The sequence below is a fragment of the Nylanderia fulva genome, unplaced genomic scaffold, assembly GCF_048542155.1.
Source record: "Nylanderia fulva isolate GAGA-0341 unplaced genomic scaffold, ASM4854215v1 Scaffold209, whole genome shotgun sequence".
Classification (NCBI taxonomy): domain Eukaryota; kingdom Metazoa; phylum Arthropoda; class Insecta; order Hymenoptera; family Formicidae; genus Nylanderia; species Nylanderia fulva.
The window spans coordinates 172,820-193,271 of NW_028190274.1; the positions used below are offsets into that span (position 1 = coordinate 172,820).

Consider the following 20,452-nt stretch of genomic DNA (forward strand, 5'->3'; position numbering starts at 1 on the left):
CTAATACCGTCGAAACGGTAAAAAAATATAAAAAAAAATGTTTCAAATAAAAGTTATATAGTTTTTAATATTCTTCAAAACAGTGCAATCAAATTATGGAGAGGGAGGAATTTGACATTTTTATAAAATTTAATTACACTGTTTTAAAGAACATTAAAAATCATAAAACTGTTATTTGAAACATTTTTTTATATCTTTTACCGTTTCGACGGTATTAGCTCAGAAATAAAAAATACCGATTTTTTCAAGGGGGTTTACTCTCCAAATGTCGAGATACGCAGCTAAAAAATATACGGGTCTAATATTTTTCAATGCTTTATAAAACATATTTCAAATTCATTAACATCGATAAGAGTCACTTCCGATGTTAGATACATGAAAATGTTCGCTATTTCGTCACGCATTTACGTTTATGAAAGATTGCACAAACGTTTCAAATGTTACGTTTTCTATATGTTTTTTAAATGCTCTAATGACGTTTTAGTGTTATTTAGAAACTTTTTGAAACTTTGAAACGTTTCTGCAACATTTCTGTTGAGTTTTGTGCTATATGGGTAGTTTTATCTCCCCACGTACAGGACTTGCATCGAATTGTTTAATGCAACGTGAGTGTAATCATTTTTAGTTCGACCACATTTGACAAATAGTAATTTAGAGCGAATTTGGTTGGCTACTAATGCACACATTGCTGTATTTTACAATTTAAAATAATAAGATAATATTATAAATACTCAATATAAATAACGATCTTCTTATTAATTTCTATATGAAATTGAATTCTAGTAAAATAATGATTTTTTCATATGTTGTAACTAATGTAACTTATGATCTGTTAAACAAAAAATGTAATAGTCTCAAAGGTAATTAATAAACATAATTACTGACTTACAATCAATCAACCACAAAAAATTTAAACTTTGCGAGTATTATTTGACTGCAGATCAATATATATTGTACATAAATGAAAAAATCAGTTGATTTTTGAGATGCAATTTCATATAGGATTAATGTGGGGTTCTTCATACATGATAAGCTTTAATGTGCATCAGTGGCATACCAGTATCCAACTAAATTTAGTTACAATTGCTACTGAATAGGTGTTGCAATGATGAAATGATGGTGAAAAGATCATCGTTCCGAAACTCCCAGAAAGAATTTTTTATGCATTCGTATTTGTGAGATTAAGAACGCGTTCTTAAGAAGAACGCTTTATTAGAATTCGCACACTCTCGAGACATGCAATGAGATAAAAAACGATCGAAATTCTCGATCACACCTCTCGTCGATTAGATAACGTAACAGCTCGATCTTATTCTCCATCGATTCGACGATTAAGTTGACAGGTTTAATAAGCTCTTGCAAGAAATAATAAAAAAAAATGCTAAGTATACAAATAAAAATATTTTAGATAAAAAACTTATATTTGAGATGAAAAAATAACATTTTATTAATCATTTTAAACAAGTTTAAATTCGCTTCAGTGAATGTATACGTTAATAACCCCGAGAATTTTGAGATTTACCTTGTATGTAAAAAAGTTAAATCAAGAAGCAACAATTTTCTAGATAATTAGATAAGTGCGGAAAACATTTTCTAATGTATAATTTTTTCTCTCTGTCTGATACCTACATATATACTTATATTTACAAAAATACATTTTATTTTGACTTAATTTCCACAAAATAATGATTAAACAATTTTATTTTTTCCCAGATAGCCACAGTAATTATTATGACATCAAAATGCATCATTTTGATGGCAAATGATGCATTTTTACATCAAAATGATGTCATAATAATTACTGTGGCTATCTGGGTTATTTGTACCTATATCAGATTTTTTTGTCTTAACTTACTTGTTTATGAATGACACAGAAATAAAATTGACGTCCAGACAAAATAAAGAAGTTTAAATGTACAAATTCAGAAAATGCCATCATCGCTGGAAGTAGACGATCTTTAAGTACACATATACTCTTTACTGGACTGATGAGATAATATTGCTGATTACTGGTCGCGATAATGACACGGCAGCGACAAACGAGGGCAATAGCGACAATGACGATCGCGCACGTATAAGTTTTGCAATAGATTAGATTTTATTGCTGAAAAGGAAATTAATTTAATAAGAATATATAAGATAGGCAGTATCCAAAAAGTTCCAAACACGAAGCGTGTATATGTTAGATATCTTTAATGTGTTGCTAAAATATTTAAACAATTTTTAAAGAAAAATGAAAAGGTGACCAGATTTTTCATATATCTTCTCTGATTAATAAATATTTATATTTACATATATATATTTTACAAATACTTTTATATAAATTTAAGGTTTAATGATCTTTTTGTGATTAATACTTTCTTACAATTTTTTTAATATAATAAATCAAAAAAGATATATAAACACAATTCAAGATGGAGTCAGTGCAAAAATTAGGTGCTTAAAGTTTATGTTATAAAAATAAAATAAAATTTAAAGTAATTTAAGTAATTTCTTGCTCGTTACGTTGGCCCATATCTTTACGTATATCTTTTTAGTTGTTACAATCACGAGTCAATTTAAGCTTTGTATATTTCATAATGGTTTAAAATAAAATTTCTCTATTTTACGTCTCAGTTTTTTTTTTTTTTTTAACTATTTTCAGTAGGTTTTTAAGAAAAGATCGGGTATTTTGTGTCCTGACCTCAATGACATACAATAACAATAACCGTTATAAAATACGGTTGTAAAGTACAGTTGTAAATAAGTCATAAATAAATGAACCGCTAGTGCGCTTATTTTAAATCTTAAGTTAAGCACCCATTTTACAATAGTGCGCATATGTATAGTGCAGACATTCAGTATCTATTTGTCGATTGAGACTAAGATTTCTTTGTCGTTCAATAAACAGCATTTCCGATAGTGATCTATTAATATTTAAACCAATCTTTGTATTAAGTATGTAATGTAATTTGCAATTAGCAACATATTTTTTCTTGAAAACAATTACGTATTTTTTTTTTTTTTATATCATTTGATTTCTCTCACTATTTTGTGCATAAAAGTATTCAGGTAAAATTATCAAAAAATGAATATTTTACATATTTTACAAGATATATTTCATAGTTTATGTCAAGTTAAAATAAAAAATATCTCATGAACTATGCAATTTTTGGCCATTCTATCTTTATAACTTCTTATGCTTTTCTTTATATTACGAGAAATCATTTATATAAAAAAAAATTGGAGTAGTTCTATTTAAAAAAATTAATTATTCTTTACAGAACGTTCCAATAAAAAATAATTTGAATTAAAATTCAATATTATCAACTTTTCTCTTCAAAACCATATAAATTTTGTTTGATATATTTATCTTAAAATATCTAACATATACACATTTAAGTAACACAATTTTTAGATTTTGTATTTTTACGTTATTGTCTTTCATTTTATATTTATTTCTTACATAAAACAATAACTTAAGAAAAAAGTCAATTCCCTAATATAAATATAATTTTCTGCTAAACAATTCCAGCACTTCAATGCTTAATTAGCATTTAATTAACACTTAATTTTGAAATAGATTAAACTTTAATTGTTAATAAGAGGAGAAGATTAACTTAAAGAGAAGTTGAAAAATCAGAGGTGTTTCTCTTAAGTGCCACAATAGACCCTATTATATATTTGTATCCTCTTTTATTTTGAGTAAAGATGGATACATGAATTAAACACAAAAAACCAGTAAGAAAAAACTGCATATGTTACATATATACTTTGATTACGTCATGTACAAGCACGCCGTGACTCACGCCAGGGAGACATACGTATGTAATTTATAATAATTATGGGGGCGTTCCCGTATTGTATCGACATTGGACAAGAGAGTCATATTATTGCGGAGAACGTGCTTCATCCTGCATGGCACTGGGAAAGATACTGTTTCAATGAATATATAATACAAAAGTTATAGAATTAGCTATCTTAAATATTTTCTTCTCTTTGTAGTATTCACATGTTTTTGAATGTATTTATCTGATTTGTTCATTAGCTGACGCAAATTTAAAGAAAAAAAAACTAATCTCTAATATTACGCTGTTTTAATAGAAACAAAAATACGAGACTGCAGCGTTAAAAAGACTAGTTATATCGTATTAAAAAATAAAAAAATAAAAGAAAAATAAAAATCAAGGAGAAACACCATGTTAGAATCTAAATCACAATGCAGCTGCTCCGAAATACGAAATGAGGTTTTGCAGCCAGTAAAAAATGCGTAATGCGTTGCGTAGATTATTAAAGTATTAAAAATCCATGACGCAAAAGTAATGTGCAGTGCACTCTTGTCCCTTTACATAATAACAAAAAATATAAAAATGCAAAATTCGACTCGAAATATTTAAAACTCATAATTAGTATTAATATTATTTTTTTCAATTACATTTTTTCTATCCAAGTCGGAGTTCTTGACTCAACTTAAATAATTTTAAAAAATTATTTCAAAATGGAACACAAAAATATATGTAAACCGCAAATTAATAAATAAAATATTGTGACGGAAAAAAATATATACCTATTAATAGAAAAAAACCGCAATGTGCAAAAATTAATGTCCAGCGAATCCAAGTTCATTATAAATCATGCTGGCATGATACTGACCAGATACTGTTAGATAATTCCACACTCAATGAACCACGCCTTATCTTATGTTTACCTTCCAAATAATACTTAAACCTGATCAGATGTCTCACCGTCACTATTTTCATTGCATTTCTGATGCTTGTGACAGTAGTCAATTAAACTCGTAACATAACATGTTTAGGAAGGCATATATTCAAACTAATTAAAATTATGTTACGTGATAAGTCTTCGACATACTGATATATTGAGCTTATTGTTGGAAAATTGTAAATTAAGCTATTGAGAAATACGGACAATTTATCAAAATTTTCAATTGTTTATTTTAGGAGTTTTTTAAATTCACACATTAAATATTAATGATATAAGAGCAAATTAAAAATAATAATCAATACAGCGATTGTCAAAATCTAAATATTGCTAAAATTTATATATAGGGATTTTTTTAATTATTAAATCTATAAATCCAATTAAAATAAAAAAGATAAATAACAATATCATCCAATCAATATGGTGGCTATAAAATACATAATTACAATCTCCCTCTACAAATTCAAAATTCTAGTGTGTGTGTAAAAATCTTACTAATATTAATCTTCACAATAAATTTCTTTTAAGAATTGAAAGATTTATAAACAATATACATTAATTCTGAATAAAATTTTTTTAATACATTATATGTAATTAAGTAGTTACAATATGCTATGTTAAAATTGTATTTCTTACTATACTTTTTTTTACTATACTTTGCTTTAAATATTTAAAATCAAAGTTGTGAAATATTTTTAAGGTCAAAATCATAATAAATATAAGAAAAATTATCTCAGAAAACAAGATGCTTCCCATACAGCACAGATTATTGCAATTATATTGCAGCAACGTTGCAATGTTGCAAGTTGCAATGCAATATTATAAAGACATTGCAGAGATATAAGTGCACAAAATTCCAGCACACTTGTAGTAACATGACATTAATATTTCGGAAATATTGCATGTAATCCAAATTTTATAATTTATATATTGTAATATATATAAATTAACTACAACGTATTTTCATTAATGATTTATTTACATTTATATACCTGTATATGCAACATTAGTTTATGGTTGCAATAACAATGCATTATTGCAAACTCATAACATATTGCAATATTGTTGTAATATTTTGTTGCAATCTTCCAAAAAGCGGACATTTTAACATTGCTGCAATTCAACAGCAATGATGTAGCAACATTTTGCAGTGAATTTGCAATATTGCAATGTTGCGGTGAAAGATTGTTGTAATGTTTTTGCAATCTATCGGTGCTGTATGGGTTCTAAGTTATTTTTAAAATCGCATTTGCGTGTCTAAATATATAAAATTATAAATCAAAATGCCTCAGAAAGGCATATTTATATAATATTATGTCCTAATTTGATATTTTTGAGATATTGTTTTTAGAACGTCAATTTGATTTAAATCTATAATTTTCATTATCTAATCTTTAAAAGATATTTTGTAAAGGCATACCAGACAAACTTTCTTTATAATTGATTTTTTTCAAATAGCAAAACAGCAGTGTATCAATAAATTCAACCATGACTTTGCAGCAGATTCCAATGTACCTCACTAAACTTAATTTCTGACACAATATAATATGACAATGAAAATATAGCAAAAATCGAATATTATTTACGTTTATTATTATGTCGTGATAACAGATATTTACTAGTAAAGTCTACCATAATTAAACGGTAAAAATGCAACAGAAATCAAGCATTTAAGAATAGATTATGCAATAATATTATTGGATCTATATATCACTGTATATAAATGTATCTGCCCAGCACTATCAGATTTAAATAAGACTTAAATAACAGGTAGTCACACATATATATAGAGAAAAATCAACTGACATTTCTAAAATAGAGAATCATTTCATGAACGCTATTAAGGTTTATCCTCACATTAATGTTTCAGTTTCGACACTATTTATAAATACACATTTAATACACCTATAATTTCACTATTATCATCCATAATGGTTTTATAAGACATAGAAAGCAGAACTGTTTAAAGTAGGCATTAAACTTCTATTCTATTTTAGATATGCCGATATAGCTCTGGCAGTTTCTTATGAATTTTGTTCAAAAAAGTTGATTAAAAAATAGTTGAAATCATTCTTAATTCATTCCATAAAAGAATACAATTCATATATAAGATTAAAAATAATCGTTGCCTCGGCTTTTTAGACTTAAATATAAGAACTATAATTAATATTTAGAATTTAATATTAAGAATTTAACTTAAATATTGAGAAAAATAATTTTAAATTAGAATATAAAACTATTTCTTTTCAGGCTAATATCTATTTTATTTCTCAAAACATCAAGCATAAATTGAAACTATTCATAATGTAATCAACAGAGTTTTAGTTTTGTCAAAAATTTTAGTTTTGTCTTAAAATTCCGTAGAAAAAATATAACCTTTTGCATCAACATATTTATTGAATAACAATATCTTTCGCCTTTCATATATCAGTACATAATTGTCAGACTAAAACATATTTTTTGTGTAACGTCATTTACAAAATCAATTGTAAAAATTGTGTATCTTACGTCGGGCAAATTAAAAAAATTTATATATATAAAGAAATTAAAAATCAGGATAAAAGAACTTATGTTTAATATAAAACATTTTTCAAAAATCAGTTAGTTGTTTATTATATGTTGGAACAATTATATTATAAACGGAGAAAATAATAGAAATTTTAAATTATCAATTAACTATATTACAAAAGATTGATCTTATATAATTGAAACAATTTTTATCAAACAACAAAAAATGGCCTAAATCAGTTATGCAAGGCAATAACTGATTAGAGAAGACGTACCTTTCGTTCCTTGAGACTCTATCAAATAATAATTCTTATATTTTGCAATATTTTTATATTTTATATTTTTTAGTACATAGGCGTTTATATCAATTACTTATTATTAAATAAATAAACGCTCGATTTGCCAATGGAAAGTTAATCACCATTTACATTTCTATCTCAATTACTAAAAGATGAAGAAGCTACGTCTGTATATTTATTATATCTTGTCTCGATCAGCTTATATAATTTATCGACTGGCTCTTTTGATTTTTTTTTGTACAATTTATTTACATTCTCCTTTTACAAATAAATTTTTAGTAATACATTTTTACAAAAGTTTTGTCTATAATTTTGTCAACTGGCAATCGGATCACTTTTTGTTATAATTTTTTCCTTTGAGATTTATATAGAATTACATAAAAGAATCAAGAAAATAACTCCACTAATTTTTGTAACTCAAGGCCTAAAACCTCCAACTAGCATTGACAACACATTTTCTCAAAATTAATCAAAGTTATTGTGTTTGAAAAGTTATCGCATTTTAAAATGACCATCATTATTATCTAAAACAAATTACTCAATAAATTGTTTATTATTTAGATTTATGTAATATGTCGGTTTCTTAATACTGGTACAACAATATACTAGTTATGATCTAGTGACTAGACCAGTCACTAGATGACTAGTGATTGATCACACTGTTGATCTTAAATAATGACAAGAACAAGCCATATGGATGTAATACGCACACCACTCGTACAAGATTTAAATCCGACTTATCCAATTCTAGCCGTGTTCCAAAATTGACTGTCAATACTGAAATGCTATACTATACGTGACATAAACTATAGCATTTTAATACTGATAGTCAATTTTGGAACACGACCTCTATCTCGACGGAGCATCTTGGGTTGAGTAATTATAGTAATGTACAAATAATGACGTGATAATTTTAAGTGAGAGCTTTTTAAACACAATAACTTTGATCGATTTTGAGATAAAATTGAATAACTTTTTAAAACATCATTATAGGAAAATGCTGATGCTTTAATGCTTTGAAAAAGGAATTAAAGAAAAAAATATAAATTGAAAGAATAAGGGTCAAATAAGACTGTTTCGTTCTCTCGTGTACACGCGCCTTGTTCGACAGATGTTTTAAATTTCTTTTCTCGGAGACTACCGGAACAAGATGCACACATTTGTTGATAGACCTATTGTACTCGTCATAATTTTGTAATTTTGCCAAATTATATGCTGAAGATGGTCCAAACTTTGTAGGACCAAAACGTATAAATAAATTAATTTCTTTATCAATTATCACACTATATTTGCGTATTAATTACCACGCTCTTATTTGGCCCTTATTTATTTCCATAGAGGGGTTAAAGGATTATTGAAATTAAATCTCAAAAATGAGATTATTTCATATCTTAAAATCTTGGTCGTGATCAAGTAAAATTTAGTGCCTTGTGCACAGATATTTAATTCTAACGAAAAAATTTAGTTTCGTTAGGATAACGCACTGTCTTCCGCGATTGGCTCTTATTGCCTGTCTTACACTTTAAATTTATATTTATATTACAGAGCCATGTTTAAACTCTTAACCTTATTCTTTTAATTAACAGCTATCACAAATCTAAAATGTGAATTTTGATTAATATTATTTGATATTGTCTATCTTCTGTTATCTAATTATCGGGCTTATTTTAAAATATGTTGATTTTTTGTTACACTGAGTTGTTATTGCTATTATATTGACATTTTGTAAAAAGTTAAAAGTTGTACCATTATAAGTTAAATTATATATTTTATTTCAAACTATTTATTAATGTAGTAACATAATATTATAAAGAATTCAAACAAAAAAATAAAATATTATATTAATAGTTGTAATACATAATTAATATATTTTTAAACAAAAAAAGAATGATAATATATTTATATAATAAATTAGATAAATTAAATAATCTAATTAGATAAACTAAATTAGATAAACTAAAAAAATATTATAAAAAAATTAATGAAAAATTGTGATATTATATGTACTTTGGGATGTTACTAGATAACACGCGAAGCGTGCGCTAAATAAACTTTTTCTCCGCGAGGGTACATAATTTTAATTTGCTGAATTTCAGTTATGTACATAACTTTAATTCTCGAATTTCTATTATATACATAATTTTAATTCATCGAATTAAAATGATGTACATAATAGAAATTTGGGAATTCAAATTATGTACATAATAGAACACATCATTTTTACATTATGAGGCGCTCGAACGCTACGCACTTACCCTAACCACGAATATATCGCAACGCGCCAGCATCCAATCAGATTGCAAATAAAGAGGCTTCAACATTTCGATATATTCGAGTAATCAACTTAACATGCACTTTTTAAACAAAGGATATGTACTTTTGGACATAGACATACTGAATAGGTTATTAAAACTTATTAATAGGGATGGGATAGACACTTTATGCTTTTGAACACCTATGAATTATGACCCTATAGCAGGGAGCACACTCTTGTATCAGAGAGAAAGATGAGAGCGGCCAGGCCGGCGTTTTGGCTGTTACCGTTTTTACGGGACTGCTTGAAGCGCCCCTCGCACCCGTTTTTAATATCGGAACTAACTGCACACCCATTTTCTGGCAGGGTCGATAAAGTTTGTATTTGGTGCGAGTCCGTGCTACGCCCATAATTTTCGTGTTAACACAGTATCACGTATTCATTCTGTATATGTGCGATCTTTTCTCTTTATTTATATATATATATATATATATATATGTATTTATATAATTTGTATAAAAACTAAAATATAATTATTAAAATATATATATATGTATATGTGTAATGAAATATATAAATCTTATTTTAATTAAAATAAAAAGAACGATTAATTGTTCGACCACCTGGATTTTGGAATGTAATTTTTAATATATATTATATTATATTTAATATTTATCGCCGCTTCTATTAATATGAAGTGCAATGTCAACGTGCAATAATGTACAATTATTTAAAGTTTCCATGCCTAATGTATCATGCCGGTATAAAAGAACGTCAAGTAGCATGCGTAGCCGAGCAACTAAGATGACGAGCTGAAATCGTGGACATTTCAAGTTCAAACCCCTGCCTTTTTCAGATTTTTTTTTCACTTTTTTCAAATAAGTTATTATGTGTATAAATGTGTAATAATCAATATATCATTATTTGATAATTTTTTTTGTAATGGAACAAAATAAATTATTTTTTAATTCTGCAAGGAATTTAATTATTAATGCAAACGCCCACACACATAATTTAGATATTCAATTTTTTTTAGTTCAAATGTTTCTTGCAATCTGTATACGACAATCAGTCCACTCGCTGTGCCACAGATTGCATCGCATAATACGCTCAGAGTTATAATACGATAGAGATCGCTTTACGCTGTTTTTCCTTGAAATAAATAAATTTTACGTGTTGTGTACGCGTGTTTAGTATATTTGTTTTTTTCATATTAATTTTAACTATAATTAGTTTTTTAATTAAGATTATTTTAGTGTTAGTTGTTTATTTGTTAGTGTCCTGTTTTCTTTAATTTCGCATTTTTTAATTTTCTTTTTTTTTGGTGTTGGTGCTAATTATTATTTTTATTTTACAATGTCGAGTAAACACCGGTTTTACGATAAATGTGTGTATTTAAATTGCACAAATATTAGGACAAAAGATGGAAAACGTTTATTTCGATTTCCATTACAAACGGGTGCGAGACATGATTTATGGTTACGCAATAGTGGTGAGTTTATAAAATTGATTTACTTATTTATATCAATATATAATATATATTGATATGATATATGAAACAAATATATATATATATTCTTTGTTTTTTTTAATAAAATATGTCAGATATTATGTATGTTTACGTATGGATTACGTTGAAGTGTTTCTTTGCCGCGTTTTTCTGATCTCGCCGAACGGTTCGCGAATCCTGTGCGAATAAAAAACGATGCGCGTGTGTGTGTGCGTGCGATTGTGATGATCAGTTTCAGTTCGTCTTCAACGCTTGACGAGAGAAGAGGTCCCGAACTGCTGTAAGTTTATAAAAACATATTTTTGTATAACACATTAGAACGATTTTATATTATTTTTGAAGCGTTGAAGACGAACTGAAACTGATCATCACAATCGCACGCACACACACACGCGCATCGTTTTTTATTCGCACAGGATTCGCGAACCGTTCGGCGAGATCAGAAAAACGCGGCAAAGAAACACTTCAACGTAATGCATACGTAAACATACATAATATCTGACATATTTTATTTAAAAAAACAAAGAATATATATATATATATATTTGTTTCATATATCATATCAATATATATTATATATTGATATAAATAAGTAAATCAATTTTATAAACTCACCACTATTGCGTAACCATAAATCATGTCTCGCACCCGTTTGTAATGGAAATCGAAATAAACGTTTTCCATCTTTTGTCCTAATATTTGTGCAATTTAAATACACACATTTATCGTAAAACCGGTGTTTACTCGACATTGTAAAATAAAAATAATAATTAGCACCAACACCAAAAAAAAAAAGAAAATTAAAAAATGCGAAATTAAAGAAAACAGGACATTAACAAATAAACAACTAACACTAAAATAATCTTAATTAAAAAACTAATTATAGTTAAAATTAATATGAAAGAAACAAATATACTAAACACGCGTACACAACACGTAAAATTTATTTATTTCAAGGAAAAACAGCGTAAAGCGATCTCTATCGTATTATAACTCTGAGCGTATTATGCGATGCAATCTGTGGCACAGCGAGTGGACTGATTGTCGTATACAGATTGCAAGAAACATTTGAACTAAAAAAAATTGAATATCTAAATTATGTGTGTGGGCGTTTGCATTAATAATTAAATTCCTTGCAGAATTAAAAAATAATTTATTTTGTTCCATTACAAAAAAAATTATCAAATAATGATATATTGATTATTACACATTTATACACATAATAACTTATTTGAAAAAAGTGAAAAAAAAATCTGAAAAAGACAGGGGTTTGAACTTGAAATGTCCACGATTTCAGCTCGTCATCTTAGTTGCTCGGCTACGTATGCTACTTGACGTTCTTTTATACCGGCATGATACATTAGGCATGGAAACTTTAAATAATTGTACATTATTGCACGTTGACATTGCACTTCATATTAATAGAAGCGGCGATAAATATTAAATATAATATAATATATATTAAAAATTACATTCCAAAATCCAGGTGGTCGAACAATTAATCGTTCTTTTTATTTTAATTAAAATAAGATTTATATATTTCATTACACATATACATATATATATATATATATTTTAATAATTATATTTTAGTTTTTATACACATTATATAAATACATATATATATATATATATATATATATAAAGAGAAAAGATCGCACATATACAGAATAAATACGTGATACTGTGTTAACACGAAAATTATGGGCGTAGCACGGACTCGCACCAAATACAAACTTTATCGACCCTGCCAGAAAATGGGTGTGCAGTTAGTTCCGATATTAAAAACGGGTGCGAGGGGCGCTTCAAGCAGTCCCGTAAAAACGGTAACAGCCAAAACGCCGGCCTGGCCGCTCTCATCTTTCTCTCTGCTTGTATAAGCGCATAAGCATTTGCATAAGAAATTCGATTGGTTGAATTTCTTATGCATACATTCATAGACCAATCAAGATTCTTATGTTTACGCTTATGCGCCTATGCAAAAGTGTGTGCTTCCCGCTTATGCCAAAAAAAACGTCTGAAAATGCTCTTATTATGCGCGAAAAATCTAGCAATTATGCGCCAATTAAGCGTGTTAAATCAGCTATTTATGCGAATTTATGTTATTTCAATCTTTCACGTCATATATAACAGCCTATGATGACTTATAAAATTGTATGAAAAATGGGAAACATAATATATAGAAATTGAAGCATTTTAACAACTCTCTTCAAACAAAAATCTAAAAAATTATGTATTTTAATGTGTGAGGAAGAAAGGACAATACAAGACAAAAATAAAGCAAGTATAAGTAAACTCAGAAATAAATATTTTTATCGGCTCTCAATATAAATAATATAAGTATGCTGTCTTCTAAGCTGGGCAATAGAGCCAAGGAAACGAAACGAAAAATTAATTAAAAGATTTTTTCGGACCTATATTTTTCTCGCTTATTTCTCCATATGTAAGTTTCGAAATTAATTTATATGTGGAACTTTGGGATCTCAAATTGAGATACAGTTCCGTTTAATTAATTTTTCGTTTCGTTTCCTTGGCTCTATTGCCCAGCTTAGAAGACAGCATACAAGTATAAGTAAGTTTGAGTATACGATTTTGAAAAATTATTAAAAAAAAAAAATTTTTTTTTCCAAATTCGAGTGTTTTAAATGCAAAAACTGCATTTTTGTGGATATTATGCGAAAATTATGCGAAATCGCACTATGCTGCGCGGAAAGTGTTATTATGCGTTATTATGCGATTGAAATAGTATATTGTGCCACTTTGCCTGCATGTGTAATACAAAATATGTTAATATTAAGTGTATACTATGCATAACTATTAATATTAATGCTTAAAAACAATTTTTGACATATTATGCGATTATGCTCAAAGCATTTAAAGTGCCTATCCTTACTTATTAACTTCCAAAAAACGACCATTACTGGACTAAAAAAATTCCTTTATTTATTTAACTCATAACGTTTTGACCTGTGTTTTAGGTCTTTATCAAATGATTAATTCTTTTAAGATGTCAATATAGTTAAAGTAGTGTTAATTTTTAAAAACATATCAATCACTATATATTAAAACTTGTGTCTCTTAAAACATCTCGTTGGTATGTGTTGATAAAATACCGGTATTCAAAGATTATATAGATTTATTCCAAACAAAATATAGTAATTTAGCGCTTAAACATAGCAATATTATATTGCTAAATATACAAATAAGACAAAAATTTTTAATGAAAGCCAAAAATATTTAAGCTTTGTATGTCATTGCATCACATACTTAATATGCTTAGATGCTTCTGGGCATAATAAACAAAATATTAGAAATATATAAATTAAATAACAGAAATATTAGAAATAGATATAATAAATTAAAAACAGGAATAGGAATTACAGAAATAAAGATTAAATGTAACGCATAATAAAAAAGAATAAAATATGAAATATAATATATAAATATAAAATTTGTCACGCAGCCATAACATGACCAAAAATATTTATTTATATTTTATATTATATTTTGTTATATATTATATATTATATTATATATTGTGTATTTATGTATTATATTATATTTATGTTTTAACTTATATAAATTTAAACAATATTTAAACATTACTAATCAAGTACATTATAAAAGAAATATAGGGAAATCTTGAATCTTAAATTTTTCGAATTTTCAACATTTTTATTATTGTTTAGTTTTCCATTAAGAAGAATTCTACTTATATTAAAAAGCAAAAAGATATACTTATTGTTAGAGAAATATACTTTAAAAATAGACTCTAGATTTGTCCTATTTACAAAAAAATAATTTAGAATCTAAATAATTTTTATTTTATAAAAGAAAAATTATCTAGATTCTAGATTATTTCTTTATAAATAGAAAAATATTATATATTGCTTAAGGGGTTATACCTACCTGCAAGGTCTGAAAAACACGTATTTTTGGGAATTTTTTTTTTAAATATTTGAAGTGCTTTGGAAAGGAACATTTATGTTTTCAAATATATATATTTCAAAGATTATTTAGTATTTTTTTTATTGCAAAATGTTGATAAATAAAAAAGATATGCTTAATCTTCCAGAAGCAGTTTTTTGAAAAGCGTTTTGCGGTGACCACTCTAACTTTGAACTGGTTTACCAGAAATCAAAAAACCCGAGAAATTTAGTTAATATATAAGATTATCTAGTGCCCGATCGTTCATTTTTTTGAAAAATTAATTTGCGACAAAATGGCGGCTGTTCAAATTTGAAGGTATGATTTTGCTACCAAAAATTCACTCGTTTTTTTATTATTAAAAAAAAAATACGCAACGAAAAAACAAAAGCCACGATCGGGCACTAGATTTTTTAGTATTAAAGATGTCTACCAAATTTTATTTCAATCGATGCAGCGGTTTTCGAGATATTTTGGTCACCGATTTTAAAAATGCTGTTTTGAGAAAAACGCATTTGAAGTTTCAAATTAAGTTCACAACCAAATAATATATTTATATATATATTTATATATATTTATATATATTATTTATTTATATATATTTTGGCTTTGTATAGAGACCGCTTTTGTCCGCGTCGCACAGTACCGGCTTTAGGGTAGGGCGCAGTGGGGCGACTGCCCGGGGCGCCGGATCTGTAGGGGCGCTGCTGCCCGGTGCTCCATAGAGTCCCTCTAATAAGATGTCGCGACTCTTATTAGAGGAACTCTAATGCCCCATAGTATGCAAAAGTACCTATATCTCCTCACTGTGTTATACCCTGACATGCTCTCTATACTTTTGTATATCTTTTGATTCTTTTGTCTCACATCTGTATTTATCATGGCTATCGCGTTCTCCGCTTTGTGCGGATCCTCATCGCCACGCTTGACGCTCGACTCCCTCATCACGCGGGCGCCTTCCGTAATCTCTCAAAAACTCTAGTTTAAGCTTTGTCCTCTAAAAAACCCGAAATAATAAAAGTATATAAAATACAAAAAAATACAAAAAATAAAAAAATATAAATATATAAAAAAACAAAAGCAAAAAAGGAATTACAAAAACTTTCTACGTCCACGTCGTTAGCTCTGGGTAAAGCTAAAGGAAAGTTTTTTGAATTTTTATATGCGTGCATTCGTTTATATCCGTTTAGACTAGTAAAAATATCGAAAATTGAATGGGCGCCACGATAATCTTGCCCAGGGCGCCAATGTTGCTAAAACCGGCACTGGCGTCGCAGCTGCCGTTCGATACCTGAGACCCGTTTCTGTACCCTGCTTCTAAACAGCAGGATACGTTCACACCAGTATACCTTTAAACTCACATAACTTCGTTAATTTTTGTCGAATCGACTTGAAATTTGCAGGGAATATTTTTGAAAGTATGTACTTTAAGAAAATATCAAAATCCAAAAATCGATTTTTTTGAAGTTTGCAGGTAGGTATAACCCCTTAAGAATTATGCAGATCTTTTTTTAACTATATCAGAATGACAAATATTATCTTTTAGAAAACATTTTTCCATTTCTAATTAAAAACCAGCAAAAAAACTTTTAACTCCAGAACATTGTTAATTAATGACGCTATATTTATTTAAATTTTTTTCAATTTTATTATTACAATAGTAAATTTTATATTACAATTTTATATTACAATAAATTTTATACTGTAAAAAAATATAAAAGACTTTTTAGACATTCAAAATTATAAGTGATTTTCTTATTTTCTCTTAAAAACGTTTATTTTTTTATAAATCATTGCATTTTGTAAAAATCAATTTATTTATAAACAATATATGTATCATTTTATAAGAATTTTCCTCATATTTATATTCACGTTCAAATCTTTCTCCATTGTTTATATATTTGTGTATTCTTTCTATTTATTCATATTCTTAACAAAATATTTAGATTTCATGTACTCATAGTCGACTGCTATGACTGTATGAGTTATATCAACATTTTATATATTTCGTCATTTTTATTCTTTAGGCCCTGCACACAATAGGAAAAATATTAAATATTAAATATTGAATATACTAATTAAATGCTCTTTAATTCAAATAAAGTATTACACATATAAAAGGCTAATAAGAGAGCAGTAGTAATATTACGGTTATAAAAACTAATTTATTACATTTAATCAATATGTACTGATAGAAACAATAAAGTTTAAATTAATATAAAATTATAAAAATGAACTCGTCAGTACATATTGATTAAATGTAATAAATTAGTTTTTATAACCGTAATATTACTACTGCTCTTATTAGCCTTTTATATGTGTAATAATTAAATATTGAATATTGAAAAATATTAAATATTAAATATTTAATATTTTTCCTATTGTGTGCAGGACCTTACTTCTAATTCTGAATATATTGTACACGTAAGTTCATTTTCGTTTCTTTAATTTAAAATAAAATAATTCCTTAAAAAACAATTTTTTATTTCTAATATTTAATACTTACTCCCATTCCTAACGTTTTCTCTATTACACAGGACTATATATGTTTATGTATGTCTTTTCGTCCGAATACATCCGAATAGATACACGCGATATTCTCGTTATTGATTCATACCATCGACGCATACCATCGATTCGTGCCATTGACGCTTGATATCTGTTCGTTTATATGTATATGTATGTATAATACTTCTCACGTAACCCATGCTTCCTTCACTTATATTGCGTGACCGTATACATACGCGTGTTATACACACATTTATAACACATATAGGCAAGGCGTGGCGGCTTGAGAGGTTAAAAACAATAACGCAGCCAGTCAAACGATGAGATTACTTATAGATCGCGATTATAAATAAGTACTTGTCAAAATTCAAAACTCACAACAATATCAGTTCAACAATTTGCATTTAAAAATATGTATCTAACCATATTTTCAGACTATACAATTTTCGATCAGATCAATGTATTCTACAGGATGCTAAAAAATTAGAACGACAAATTTTGAAGGGAAATAGAACTTCAAAATAAATATTTTTTTTAATATTATTTTTCTCTACGACGTTTAATTTTGTACTACATTATATAAAATAGGAGTTTGTACCTTAAACAATAAACACACATATAAATAGAAAAATTAAGTTGTATATTTTAATCTTAAACAAAACATAAAACGAAAATATGAAAGTTAATGCATTCTTTTTATAGTAAATACTCAAAATTTCCTCCTAACTTCAATATACAAAGAAAACTTCAAAATATTTTTTTATTAATACTAATTTTCTCTATAACATCTGCATGTTCAAGCAATATAATATCGATGTCGAAAAAATAAAAAGTAAATTTTCTCCTTACATCTAAATATAAATCAAAAACATCCGGAGAACGGAAATTTAAATGATCAGATGTACATATAAAAAGTGTTTCTAAAAAAATAACAAATTTTAAAAGATCATTAAACAACTTTTATTAAGCAATCCGTATCTGACAATATCTCCTTAAGATGATTTTTCTTTAACATGGTCATTGAAGAAAGACAAGTGAGATTTATCCGAGTTTTGATGTAAATGGTAAGCAACTATTATCGGATACGGATTGCTTAACGAAATCTGTTCCATAATAAGATTTCTCCATAATGAGAGCTCCAAGATACATTAGAATTACTTCATAGAATTTGTTGCTTTTATTTTGTCAATTTAATGAGATTCGCCAACTCTTGAAATTAATCGCCATTTTGCAGAAACACCCTATATATTAGTTTGACTCATATGTTTACATACATATATTTTATTCATTTCAGATGTATATTTAGGTAATGAGATTAAGAATTATTTTTCTCAGAGTTAAAAATTTCACATCGAGAAGGTACCTGTGAGTGCTTTCCTATTAACGACACAAGCTGACACAAGCTATCATTCTATCTTTTATTATTCCTGAATGTTGAAAAAAGATAGAATGCTTGTGTTGACTTGTGACAATTTGTGTCACTAATAAGAAAGCGCCTTGTATCTTCAAACTTCACTCGAAACGAAAGTCATCAATTTTATTTTCAACTGATACAATCCGATCCTATCCGATATAATCAAAAAATCATTGATCGCGAGAACGACAAATCGTCCATTATGATATGGAAAACACGGCGATCAGGTGGCCATGGAAGCGAAAAAACAAAACCTCGCGATTCACGCAAAACATTTGACAATCGTTACGAAGGATGACACACTTACTTGTAGGATGCGAATACAGCCTCCGCCTCGGTATACGACGCACCAATGTAAAGAAGCGAGGCGTACAATGACACAGACAACCAATATAGTGAGACGGCGGACGGAGGGAGCCGACGGGGGGGATTAGGGCTTGGTTCTCTTCGACCGAGATTCTTCTGTTTCTCAAAGAGCTAAATAGAAAATGAGCTTCACACCAGTTATTATTCACTCCACCTAGCGAACACACGTAAACAACTTTTTTCCTCCTCTTTCTCTCTCGTGTCAGACGAGATGAACGAGAGATCTCTGGTAATTCTATTACAGTATCACAAAACGACGCCAAACAGGGGCCACGGCCCTCATTACTCGCGCCATTTTCAAATAATCCATCAAAAGTACAGAAGAGAAATTGTTTCGCGAGAATAAAGATGCGGGCACCGCCCCGAGAGATTCTTTTGTTTCCTCTCGTTCTCCCGTAGTATACCACTGCGTATAATTGCGAGAAGACAGCGGTACACTCAGCGACGTTATATGTCAAATATCACCACGACACTACCTTTGATTTAATGGTCCTTATGCGATCACTTTGATGGTTGATTGCAACTAGTGGCAACTAGGAAAAGCAGAATTTCTCCCATGACGCAATCGAACAAGTATATACGCCCTATTCCTGCGCATTTTCTCCGCTAGATGGCACTGCACATTCTATAAAGGCTAGTTTACATCGAATACTTGATACGCATATTCTCATTTACACGGCCACAGATTAATAGACAGATCGCCAAAGGCCTGCCTAAAGAAGAGACCGCCATCTTCGTGCGATAGACTTTGCCCCTTACCGACACACTTTGCCCCTGGTTCGAGTCCGTGCTAAATTCGTAGACTTGAACCAAAAGACTTTGCCCCTGGTTCGAGTCCGTGCTAAATTTCGTAGACTCGACCAAAAGACTTTGCCCCTGGTGCAAGTCCAGGCTAAATTCGTTTGACATTACCAACAGACTTTGCCCCTGGTGCGAATCCAGGCTAATTGATCATGAGACCAATT

The 20,452-nt window shown here is 28.3% G+C and overlaps 1 protein-coding gene across 2 annotated transcripts in view; it reads right to left on the reverse strand.

Moving 5' to 3' along the window:
* Nucleotides 1-20,084, reverse strand: part of LOC114943995 (uncharacterized) — a 57,055-nt gene extending 36,971 nt beyond the window's left edge. For both annotated transcript variants that reach the window (XM_085482484.1, XM_085482483.1), the window contains exon 1: nt 19,429-20,084. The gene's annotated coding sequence lies outside the window, so the exon portion shown is untranslated. The remainder of the gene's footprint in view (nt 1-19,428) is intronic.
* Between the last annotated feature and the right edge of the window lie 368 nt (nt 20,085-20,452).